The sequence below is a fragment of the Peromyscus eremicus genome, chromosome 19 (genome assembly GCF_949786415.1).
Source record: "Peromyscus eremicus chromosome 19, PerEre_H2_v1, whole genome shotgun sequence".
Classification (NCBI taxonomy): domain Eukaryota; kingdom Metazoa; phylum Chordata; class Mammalia; order Rodentia; family Cricetidae; genus Peromyscus; species Peromyscus eremicus.
Genome location: NC_081435.1, coordinates 5,421,861 through 5,434,856, shown reverse-complemented (window position 1 = coordinate 5,434,856; position 12,996 = coordinate 5,421,861). Strand labels below are relative to the sequence as shown.

At 41.3% G+C, this 12,996-nt stretch overlaps 1 long non-coding RNA gene across 1 annotated transcript; it reads right to left on the bottom strand.

The window, feature by feature from the left end:
• Positions 1–6,875: 6,875 nt before the first annotated feature.
• LOC131895740 (uncharacterized) lies at positions 6,876–11,966 on the bottom strand. Its single transcript, XR_009375253.1, has 2 exons — positions 11,849–11,966; positions 6,876–7,370 (listed from the first exon to the last, which is right to left on the bottom strand). It is a non-coding gene; the product is annotated as an uncharacterized LOC131895740 (long non-coding RNA).
• Positions 11,967–12,996: the final 1,030 nt, after the last annotated feature.

The following is a 12,996-nucleotide window of genomic DNA, read 5'->3' as shown; positions in this document are numbered from 1 at the left end:
TGATCATGGTAGTTGCATGCCTTTACTCCCAGCACTCAGGAGGCAGAGGCAGGCAGATCCCTAAGTTTGAGGCCAGCTTGTTCTACAGAGCGAGTTCCAGGACAGCCAGGGTTATACAGAGAAACTCTGTCTTGAAAAAAAAAAAACAAAGAATGAACAGTAATGAAGGATCCAAGCATCATCAGAAATCTATTCTCAATATAGGAAATTAATCAGCCATTGAGATTTACACTTATGCCAGATGCGGTTGTGCGAACCCCCAACTGACAGGAGGCAGAGGCAGGTGGATTTCTGTGATCTCCAGGCTAGTCTAGGTTACATAGTGAGTTCCAGGCCAGCCTGAGCTATATGGTAAGACCCTTTTCAAAGAAAAAGATTTACACTTATAAGGTACATTTGTTGACATAGGAAAATGATGGTATATTCAGTATAAAAAGTTCATAAATTCATATAGAATAAGACTCCATTTTAAAAATAAATGTAAGTTTTAAGCTGGTAAAATGACAGATTGATGCTCAGAAGACAATGTACAGAGGAAAGGATGGGAAATGCCATGCCACAGGGTGTGGGAACCCTACATAGTGCTTTATTAACTTTAAATTTTTTCAATACTAATGAGCAAAACACAACAGCTACTGAGAGACATTGGATTGTGGGGAAAACTGCTTAATTACACCAGCCTGTATATTTTAAGAATGTCTTAACATCAGAATGGAATTCAAGAAATGTGGTGATGAGAACGGGAGAGGTTATGCCTTTCTTTCCACAGGAAACAAAAAGCTATGGATTCCTTCAAAATTAATAAAGATCAGATTTGACTGGGGGAGATCTCCTGAAAATTTTGACCACAGACATGAAGGAAGAAACCAAGAGAATCTACAAGACGGGTGATGTATATGCTGATCCCTCTACATGAGAACAGTTCTGAGACTAGATGAGATGATAAACCTTACTGGCTACAGAGTCCTCATGACTTATTATTAAATGCCATCTTTTCATATGGCATGGATGGAGATTTATATTACAGTTTTGTTATGCAGTCCAAATGGACTTAGAAATTTGACAGATGTCTTTTACCTGATCAAATACAGAGCAGAGAATCATCTTTAGCTGATTTGTGCACAGCGCACATTCAACATTTGTATTTATGCAGATATGTATGTTGCCTTTAAAAGTTTGAATGTTTTCAGAAGAAAAGGTCAAGACATCAATGAAGACAGGTAGCCCAGGTGACCCAGCCTCTCAGAATGCCTCCATTTCCATTTCCTCAAAAATCTACATCCAGGCAACATCAGAGTGGCTAGCAGAGATGGTCCAGCCTCACAGACTACTCCAGCCAGGACTTCACATAAGCCCTGCACTTTCCCATCACACAGGGACTGGACAAAAATAATTATACAGCTAGCTCTCTCAGGACTTGACCATTATCCCAATTTTCTCAGGGACCCCTAAAGATGCCATTGCCCACAGTCAGCAGGAAGCAATTTTAAGATCATAATGCCCATATTCCTGAGAGATGGGCTGGATCTCTTTCTGGAAAGAACAAAAAAAGGATATAGGAATGATAGGATAAAAGGGTAGATTATTGAATCTACTTTTAAACTAAAAAGCAGCTACTAGTCTGAAATATTTTACATTGGCATGGGTTTTTATATATTGATACAAATTTAAGGTTATTGTGTTACAACATACTGTATATATGTTTCTACCCTTGTTTAAGGTAGTATACCTATGCAGCTCATTTAAAATTGTAATGTAAAGTTCTAGTCCTTGAAAACTACTATTACAGACTGTTTAGGATAATTAAGAAATGCAAATCTGTAGTTAGTCACCTATAACAATCAAACTTAGTCATGTTAGGTATGTTTTCAAGGTTAAACAGATATATTTTAGATAGACAGATGGTCTTCAAACACTTCAGAGATCTACAGAATGTGGCGTTTAAGTTGTTCTAATAACATAAGACTTTTCATGAGAGTGAGATGTGTCTGCTCCTGGCAGCACCAATCTGCTTCAAATAAAATGATGTGCTATGGAATAATCCTCTTGTATACTGTAAAGATTTGTCACTTGAATCCATTTAATAAAATGCTGATTGGCCAGTGGCCAGGCAGGAATTATAGGTGGGACAACCAAAGTAGAAGAATGATGGAAAGAAGGGTGGAGTCAGAGAGATGCCAGCCAGCTGCCCAGGAAGCAAGACATGCTAGAGGACATAAAGCCATGAGGCATGTGCCAATACATAGATTAATAGAAATATATTGAATAGATATATATGTTTAATAGATTAATAGAAATATGTTTAAATATAAGAGCGAGTAACAAGCCTGAGCTATCAGCTCATCATTTATAATTCATATTCAGCCTCTGAGCTGGTTATTTGGGACTGGGCAGTTGGAACAGGAAAACTCCATTTACAGTGATGGGCATCAAAGAACCTCCATATGGGAGTTTGCTTTCAATGTGGCAAAGCTAGCCACTGGGCAAGAAACTGCCCTTGCCTCAACTGCTAACAGTATGCAGTCCAAATTGGACAAGCATGACACAAAAGAAGTCAACTGCCAAACTTTGTCAAGGCAAGGTAGGACAGTCCTTCACAATTCCTGCTTCACAGAAAAGTCTGTCAGATATTCTAGGCCTGTAGTCCAAAGATGGATGCTCCAACATTGCAGAAGAACCTTGGGTGACTGTCCAGGTAACTAGCTGTCTCTGTCATTTCTGTAGTTTTGGAAGGTACTTGCTCTGTATTTCCTATTTACTCAGGTAATATTTAACCTTCTCAAGTATCTGATGGGGTTGAAGAATAAATAGTTACAGTTTTACAGTTTTTCTTTTTAGCAAGTTCAGAAAAGAAACTAACAAAAGAGATGTAAAGTCTATAAAGGTTGAGAGACATAAAAGCTTAAGTTGTTTATCTAAGAAAATGTTTTAAGGTCTGAAAAGATATTTTTAGAATGGTAATACAAGTTATGACAGAAAGTGATTTGTATGGTTAATATACAAAATTTGTATGATTACATATAAAACTTTGGACTTACTAAGATTGAATAGATAATATAGTACTTTCTCAAAAGTTACCAAATACTGGACATTGTAAATGTAATTCTTACCTGATAATTGTTCTTATTGTATTTAATTTATAGATATTAAAGAGCCTTTTATTGGACTAAAATGTGGAGATGTTGGGATAATCTTTTTATACACTGTGAAGATGTATCTCTGTTTAACCTCACCTGCCTAAGGCACCTTCTGATTGATTTAATGAAGAGCTGAACAGCCAATAGCTAGGCAGGGGAGGAAAGGCAGGACTTCTAGGCAGAGATAGGAACTCTGGGAAATAATCTGAGGTGGGAGATTCACCAGTCAGACTTGGAAGAAATGGGATTATGGTATTGAGGAGAGGTAACAAGCCACAGGCCGAGTGTAAATTAATATAAATGGGTTAATTTAAACTTTAAAAGCTAGTTGGGAACAAACCTAAGCTGAGGTCAAGGTTTCATAATTAATAGAAAGTCTTCATGTCTTTATTTGGGAGCTAGTGGTCCAAAGAAAGACTGGTTATAGTTCTGTGCATTAAACTCAGGTCACTGGATTTGGTGGCAAGCACCTTTATCCACTGAGCTATCTTGCCAGCCTTGTTTTGTTAAATATTTGTGTATATACATGTGAATATGTATGTGTATGCACACGTGAGTGCAGTGTACACGCAGAAGTCTCTTGGCTGGGCTAGAAACCAACACCTCTCAGCAATCTTCATCTCCAAGCCTCTTCACTTTTTGGGAACACTCCCTTGCTACATAAGTGCTAGGATCTAAACTCTGGTTCCTTGTAATTATAGAGTAAATGTTCTTAACAAGTAAGCCACCTCTATACTGCCCTACTCCCCCTTTGATTGATACAAGGTCTCATGTAGCTCAGGCTAGCCTGCACTAGATAAGCTTAAAACAGTAACGATCTTAACTTCTTGACTTCCTGCGTCCACCTACTAAGTGCTGAGATTACTAAAAAAATTATAAATTACTTGTATTAAAATAAATTTTTTTATTTATATGTATGTCTGTGAAAGTGAATGTGTGTATGTGTTTGTCATGCGTGATCAGATTTTCTTAGAGGCCAGAAGAGGGTACAGGATCCTTTGGAGCTAAAGTTACAGGTTATTGTGAGATGCTTTATGTGGGTGCTGGGAACTGAACTCAAGTCTTCTGGAAGTGCTCTTCACCTCTGGGACCTCTTTCCAACCCCATGGTACAGTCAGGAGACACCACACTTTTTATGTGAAATGTGAAATTTTAATAAAAAGAACTTGTAGAAGCTAGGCACCTGTAATCTCATTACTCTGGGGGTGGAAGATGAGTTCAAAGACATCCTCAGTTCTGTGTACAGCTCTGTAGCATAGCTCAAGGCCAGGCTGTGCTACAGGAGGCCCCGTCTCAAGAAAAATGTGTTAGCTAATAGAAAATGATTAACTATTAAAAAGAATGGATGCTTCAGAGTGTCTCTATGTAACAGGTGAACAGCTCCAAAAACCATTGCTATGTTTTGAGTGCATTCATCCAAATCCACCTGTTAGAATAATAATCCTTAATGGAAGTGTTGAAAAGTAGAACCTCTAAAAAGTGATGAGCAGTAAGGACATCTCTCTGCATGAATGCATCCATACCATCTTATGAGTGTGTTAGTTATCTCAGTATGGGGGTTCTTGGTCTAGTGTTTTGTTTTGTTTATCTTGGTTTGTATTTGCTTTTTTTTTTTCTTGTGTAGTTAAGAACATACAAGCCTCAGCATTCTTGGGACTACCGGTGTGTACCACCAAGACTGTGCCTTGAGTTAGTCTGCATGCTACAGAATATAAAATGGCATCAGTGATCAAAGGTGGAGTTCACACCCCCTCAAAGAGAGGTTGTCACTGCAAAAAGTCTGCCAGGCATGATGGGATGTCATAGCCAGATAAATATGTAAGAAAGTGTAGTGAGGAGTGAACATCCCCTAAGAATATAGCTTGTGTTCCTCTCCCCTGAGTAACGATGGAGTACTAGACTCCAGAGGCCCAGTAATTACCTGTGGCTATAGCTCTGCACCATCACTCAGCACCCTCTGTTGACAAAGCTTAACATTTCACCGGCTGGCAAAGGAGAAAGGCTTTCACAAGTCATGGTCCAGATCTGCCATCACAAAAGACAGCAAGGGGAAGCAGACTTGTAGCCGACCATAACTTGGTGACTAGCATGTGTTACCAATATTTTATATGTCAAATACTTATAGTTTAAAAAAATTCAAAGAATAGTAAGAACAGTATTGTTTCGTATTGTTGCAAATGTCTTTAATGACTGGCATAACAACTGTATCTTTGCCTCTGCATTCAGTCTGTTTCACTGTTACTTTGCTTTAAATACATGAAGAAAATCTGGCCTTTAGTAGATACATGGTTGGAAAAGGAAAGAGTATTTGAATAGCCTTTTCAGATTATGGTGGATAACCAAAACTTGACAAGTAGTAGTTTTTTTGTTGTTGTTTTTTGTTAGTTTGTTTATTTTTCGACACAGGGTTTCTCTATGTAGTTTTGGTGCCTGTCCTGGATCTCTCTCTGTAGACCAGGCTGACCTTGAACTCACAGAGATCCGCCTGGCTCTGCCTCCAGTGCTGGGATTAAAGGCATATGCCACCACCGCCCAGCTGACAAGTAGTTTTAAAAGGATGAATGGTAATGTGGAAATTGAAATAGCAATCATATTTTCATACTTAGATACATACATTATAGTTCTTTGGTTACATCTTTTTCTTGATTCTTTGGCATCATCATAGGATTTTGAAATTGCTGCCCTTTGTCTAAGTCCCAAGATTGCTAAAATTACAGATGTGTACATCACATTCAGCTGTGCTGAGTGCATTTTACTCATGATTTAATTATGTAATGCATATTGGAAAAATATTGGCTCACTATCAAAAGCCCATACAGTAGTCCCTTCTTGCCCAAGGTCTCTTTTCAGAGGCTTCAGTTACTTGGAATTACTTTCTCAGTATCAACTGTAACTCAAAGAAAGTAAATGGAAAGTTCCAGAAATAATTCCTAAATTTTAAACTGTGCACTACTTCAAGTAGTAGGATGACATCTCTTTTCCTCCTGCTCTCCTACCCGGAAGTGAATCACCACTTGGTCTAGCATGTCCACACTGCGTGTTACCTGCCATTGGTCACTTAGCCATCTTGGTTACCACATGAACTGGGGCAGTCCCACAGTTCTCATGTTGAAATAATCTGAATGTTGTAGCCTAAGCTACATTGCAAGCCTGTATCACTCCCTCTGCTTCAACTAATTGCATAGTTTATCATTTCATCACAAAAAAGGTGAATGTAGCAGGTGTGATAAGCAGGTATCAGTTGTTTTTATTTAGTTTCTCTTCTTACTACTCTGACTAAATACCCGACAGAAACAACTTAAAGGAGGAAAAATTCATTGTTTTAGTGCACAGTTTCAGAGAGTGACAGCCCATCATTGTGGAGAAGGCTAAATGGTGCTCATGTGACATGAGTATTTGACAATGATCACTCACATGTTGGAGACCAGGAAACAGCATGGACTAGAACCAAAGGCATGTACAATCAACCTTCAAGGTACCACCTTGAGTGGCCTACTTCTGCCCAGTGGCCCTTACATCCCAGAGGTTCTACACCACAAAAACAGTGGCATAATCTAGAGACCAACTGTTCAAACATAGGAGCCTGTATGGGAAAGTTCACATTTCAACCATAACGTAACACAAGATAGTTGAGAGACCACATTTTCATACCTTTTATTATACTGTATTGCTGTAATTGTTCTATTTTAATATTGATTATTGTTGATTTAATTATTGTTAATATCTTATTGTGCCTAATTTAAAAATTAAGCTTTATTATTGGTATCATAGATACATATTAGTCAGGGTTCTCTAAAGGAACAAAACTGAGGTGGGGGAGAGAGAGAATTAAAGAGGGGTTATTAGAGTGGCTCACAAGCTATGGTCTATTAGCCCAACAATGGATGTCTCCTGACGGAAAGGCCAAGGACTTGGTAGTCCAGGAGACTGGATGTCTCAGCTGTCCCAATCTGCCTCTGGAGTCCCTAACAACTCCTAGAGAGCAGCTGGTCTTCAGTCTGCCTTGGATTCCTGGGGAATTATGTCCTAACACAATGAAGGGATTTCTTCGCAGTGGATAAACTTGCCAGGAGAGTGAGGGCAAGCAGGCCTTCCATGTCCTTATGTGGGCTGCCAACAGGAGGTGTGGTCCAGATTTGGGGTTGATCTTCCCAACTGAAATGATCCAATCAAGAAAATCTTTACAGGTGCTCCCAGCTGCTTGGGTTTCAGTTGATTCCAGATGCAGTCAGGCTGACAACCAAGATTAGCCATCACATGTATGTATAGGAAAAAAGCACAGTACATGTAAGAATTTAGTCCCCCCAGGGGCTAGGAACAGATTTCCCAGGAAAAGGGTGTTCTGTGTTTCTTTAAAGCATCCAGTGCAACAGCTTTATGTTGGGAAGCTGTTGCATGTATCTTTCCCAGGAAGATGTAAAATTGACACCACCATGTAGTCAGACTTTTTCCTGTGTCCCGCCCGGCCTGTAATCAAAACAAATCTTTCTCACCCACAGTCCTGTAGCCGCTTATAAAATAATCGTCCAGAGGCTTATATTATCAGTTGTATGGCCTATGGCAGGCTTCTTGCTAGCTAACTCTTTCATCTTAAATTAACCCATTCCTATTAATTTTTTTTTTTTTTGGTTTTTTTTGGTTTTTCAAGACAGGGTTTCTCTGTGTAGCTTTACGCCTTTCCTGGAACTCACTTGGTAGCCCAGGCTGGCCTCGAACTCACAGAGATCAGCCTGGCTCTGCCTCCCGAGTGCTGGAATTAAAGGCATGCGCCACCACCGCCCGGCCATTCCTATTAATCTATATGTCACCATGTGTCCCCTGGCCTTACCTGCGTCCCATTACATGTTGCTCCTTGGGGGGCAGGCTGGCGTCTTCCCCACTCTGCCTTTTTCTCTCCTTGGATTTCCCGCCTGCCTCTAAGCTGCCTTGCCATAGGCCAAAACAGCTTTATTTATTAGGCAATGGGAGCAACACATACTCACAGCATACAGAAAGACGTCCCACAGTACCACTACTCCCCCCAAAATAATTAAAATTACAGGTGTATCTTGGTGAGTGAATTTATTAAGGGTCATTTACAAAGATGACTGCATTTTCCCAAAGCCATCAACACTACACTAGCCAAAACACTTCTTAAGGTTGTAAGTCTGCAGCAGAACTGAGCGAACCTCTGCTTACAGTGCTACCTTAGAGGTGATTACAGGCTCCTGTGCTTGGGAAACTTATATGCATATGTAGACGCCATCCTTGCGCTGATCAGGTGTCCTAGGCAACATCATCCAACTTTGGCTTGTTTTTCTGCAAGATGGAATTACTTTGCCTAGGATTCAGAGAATGCCTGTTACTCTACTGTACCCTTTCCTCTGGCTATTACCTTTAATGTTCCCTGAGCACTGAAGGAGTTTTGTGCTTATTTCCTGCTGAGAGTAAAGCATTGAGTCCTGTTTCCATAAGGAGAGATGCATATTTTTATTGTTGTTGTTTTTGAGACAATGTTTGTCTATGTAGTTCTGGCTGTCCTGGAACTTGCTCTATGGACCAGGCTGGTCTCAAACTCAGAGAACTGCCTGCGTCTTCCTCCCAAGTGCTGGAATTAAAGACATTTGCCACCATGCCAGCCAGATGCATATTTTTATATAAACACCAATCAAGAGCAATGACTCCAACCACAAGGAATATGAATAAAACCACTCAGCTTTTTCATTGTCAGTATCACAAGGCTAAAGGTACTTGGACTAGGCAAATTATTCTCACTTTTTCAATTCTCTGATAGAGGACTGTGGAATCCTCACATCATCCCAGCAATTCATACTGCTTTAATTATTATCTTACACAAGATAGACAGTAAGTGCACCAGTTTCCATCTTGCCCAGCCATGTCCCTGTCTTTACTGTTTGCATGTCTGGTAGAATCGTCTGGCTGTGGTGTGCGGGGTGTATCCCAGGAGCACACTCACCCTTAAAATGTCCTATTGAGAGGAGAGACAGAAATGGTAACTCCTGAAATAGAGAAGTAGCTGCCTACCTCTAAACAAGCCTGTCATTTTCATCCATACTGTCTTACCTCTGTATCCATTTTTAGTTACCTATTGTCATATTTTTGGATGCTGACCTGAATTAGGTACACTGTGCCCCAGTGTTTATTAGCCTGTGTGATGTCTACATGAATACTGTAGCCTATACATTCACTTACAGGGAATCTTGGCTATCTTGTCAGAGGAGCAACTGGTTGTGTGTGTGTGTGTGTGTGTGTGTGTGTGTGTGTGTGTGTGGTGGTGTCTCTAGAGAGGGATGCTTCTACGCCATAAGATCATCTGTTTCTGTAGGTACAGGGAGCCCTATATATGTGACATATCTTTCTTTATTTTTTCATTCCTCCTCATTAGTGAACTGCTATTCCATCTTTAGCATTTTTCATGAACTTACCAAAAGAGCACTGATTTTCCTATCAATTTTATGTCACAGCATACCTGCATGGCTCAAACCCTGCCACACTACTGACATACTGTTAACATGGTTTCATTTTTTCATATAAGAAAAATCTAGGGCTGGAGAGAAGGCTCAGTGGTTAAGAGTGGTTACTTCTCTTCTAGAGGACCCAGAACCCTTGTCTGGTGGCTTACAACCATCTGTAACCCTAGCTCCAGGAGACCTGATGATGCCTCTGGCCTCCAGGCACCTGCACTCATGTGAGCATGATCATACAGAGACATATACAGACATATAATTAAACATGAGTATTTCAGAGTTTCTACAATGAAGATATAGTCAAGAGACAATGCCAGAATAAAAACAGATCTACCAATATTTTAGGCCAAACCACATTTATAAAAAAATGAAAACAAACTAAAACCACCAGAGTCCATTCATAGCAAAGCTCTGGATCTTAGGCTGGCATTACTACCATTTGGATTTCTATGAAATCTTTTATACATGTTTTCCTTGTTTCATATGAGATGAAATTTGACATTCCACTGAGAGCTGGCCAAAATAACAAGACTTCAAAACAACCTTGAAGAGTAAACTATCAGTATAGACAAGAAAATGCACAAGAGTGAGCAGATACACAAAGAACCCCATGAATGTTTAAGTATTAACCCTGTACTTGCATGTCAGGATACAAATGACATCTGCTTCCTTGAAGACCTGGGGAGGTGGTGAATAAATACTTTTGTCTGGAGGACTGGGTTGGAAGAGGGGAAAGGAAAAGAGATGAAGAGGTGGAGGGAGGTAGATAAGAAACTTGCCTTTAGGCCAAACAGAAGCAGGCTGGACTCAGCTCTTTGAGGTGCTCTCTTTTAATCATTCTGCCTAGTCAGAGCTCCTGGAGGACACTATTATCTATGTACAATAGTCCAACTTCAGATGTCTCAGTCTTCAGTTGGGGCCACACAACTGATCCACAACTCTCCTACAATCTAGTCACATACAGACTGCTTCCTGGGATTGTAGACCTACCACATGATTTCTCCTTCCTTCCCCTGAAATCACCTGGGAGTGCTTTGCTCAGATTAAAACTTGGTCCTTTGCTTTTAATTTGGCTCAATTTTGCTTCCTGCATCAGCAGAGAAACCTACTACCAGAGATTCAAGAACACTTTCTATCTGGTGCCAAAACCCAGGAAAAGTTGGGCCTCCCCCACCGGTTGCCAGCCACATGGATGCATTCCCTGCTGGTCCTCTGGCAATGTGGGAAGCCACTCTCCCTTCCACCCCACCTCGGCCACACCATGTTGTTCAAATCTACATGGTCTTTTAATAAAAACCTCAGAGCCAGATATCAGGGTGAAAGCTGAAAGATCAGAGAAGCAGAACAGCCAGCCACTAGTTCTTACCTCTATGAAATCCTCAGTCTAAAGAGAGTGAGTTCCTGTTTCCTCACACCTTATATACCTTTCTGCTCTGCCATATTACTTCCTGGGATTAAAGGCATGTGTGCTTCCCAAGCAAAGGCATGAGATCTCAAGTGCTGGGATTCAAGGTATGTGCCATCACTGCCTGACCTCTATGTTTAATCTAGTGGCTAGCGCTGTCGTCTGATCCACAGCCAAGTTTATTATGGTACACAATGTATCAACACAACACCAGACCGACTTTTGCTCAGTAAGTCAATCACTTCCAAACCAACGGCCTATAAGGAATCCAGGATCTCTTCCAAGTCTTCGACCCCCTCTGAGTCAAAGGCTTCTGGGTTACCTTCTGGGTAGCTGCAGCACCAGGTAACTCCAGACCGCTTCAGGAGCAGGGACAGCCCCTGCCCCTTGGGGTTCCCCTGCACAGCAGACGTTCTGCACAGAGGCAATCCCCACACCACTCCCAGATGTAGGTTTATAGATCTGGATGCGGTTCTGTACCCTTCAGTCTCCGGAAAAAGGCCAAGTTTGATCCCCAGACACCCTTGGGGTGTCTCCTACAAAATTTATCCAAATTGGGGCTGTCTCACACCATACGTTGGCTTGAGCTCCCTCATCCAGGGTTAGAAGTTTTGCATTCCCGCTCCTCCCCTTTTCACTATTTGTCTGTGTCTCTGTCCCCCCTCCCCCGCCCCCACCTCTCCATTCCCTGTTTGTCTACCTGCTCTCATGCCTTCAAGCCAAGATGACCTTTCACTCAGTCCCTCTCCCAGTTCCCCCGCTGCACTGTTCCTGCTCTTTTCTCTCCCTGGCACACCTTGGCAGGGCCCACCAAAGGTGCCCACTTTGACTTTGCTCACCAGGTTTCCCTGGCGTTTGGTCTGGCAGAGCGAGGATTCTTCCTGCAATAGATACTTCTCCCTGTTCCTCCCTGCTCTCCCACCCTAAACTGCGCAAATGTCGTTCTTCTGTTTGTTACAATGTGTAAATGAAAACCGGAGACAACTGCTACTTCACACCCAGCACGTGACGGTTTACTCCCCGCTCCCAACAGCCTAGGAGACTCACAGCTTAAGCTCCAGCCAGCTGTTTTCTCCACATGGCTCTGGCTCTTTGGGCCTGGAGACCCACATTCCAGGGTTTCTATGGCTCTACTTCCTCACTCCTAAGAAATCTTTTATTCCTGTGGTTTCTTACATGCTGCTTTACACTGTAAACTCTTATTTCAGGATTTTTAAGTTGGTCATCTGATATGGTTTACCACAAAAAGTTTTGTTTCTCTTTCTATTAGAAAAGTCCTGTTTATTTTGTTTGTATGGATGGAAATGTGGCCATTGCATGCTTGTTTCTGACTGGTTTTGGATGCCTGCGTGTATGTGTTGTGTGTATCAACTATTGCTATTAAAAAATTAAGTTAAAACTGGTAACCCCACATTAGAACTGCTCTGAAAGACAGCATGTGGTCTGCCACCACCTTAATTAAGTACAGCACATGGACAGCCACCATTTTGACTAAGGACGAAGAAGAGGGAGGTCATATGACTTCACTGCCATCTTGAATAAAGGTGACCACATGGAGTGGGTCCACTGAGAGACAACAGGTCTCCAAGATATTTTGGATTAGGATGGATTCCTATATAGTAATTCCTGCCCTGCCCTAACAAGAAGGTTCATGAAACAATGCTGGTTTACTGAGGGATTAAAGCTGTGCCTCCACACATTCATGTACAGGGACATATCTTGCTGGCAAGAGTAATCCCCTTGGTATTGATTTTAGAAACACTAAATTATTTACACTGTAAAAACTGGGTTTTGCCTTCTAGAGATACTAAACTGCTTATACCTAACAGATAATAATTCCCTGATCCTCAAACACTTCTGAGACCTCAGAACATAGCATTTAAATAAAAAATAGAGACATGCCAGCTCCTGGCAGCACCTCTCTATCTCCTCCAAGGAAGATGGGTGGCCGCAGAAGAACTTCCACCTGGAGCTTGCTTTAAATGTA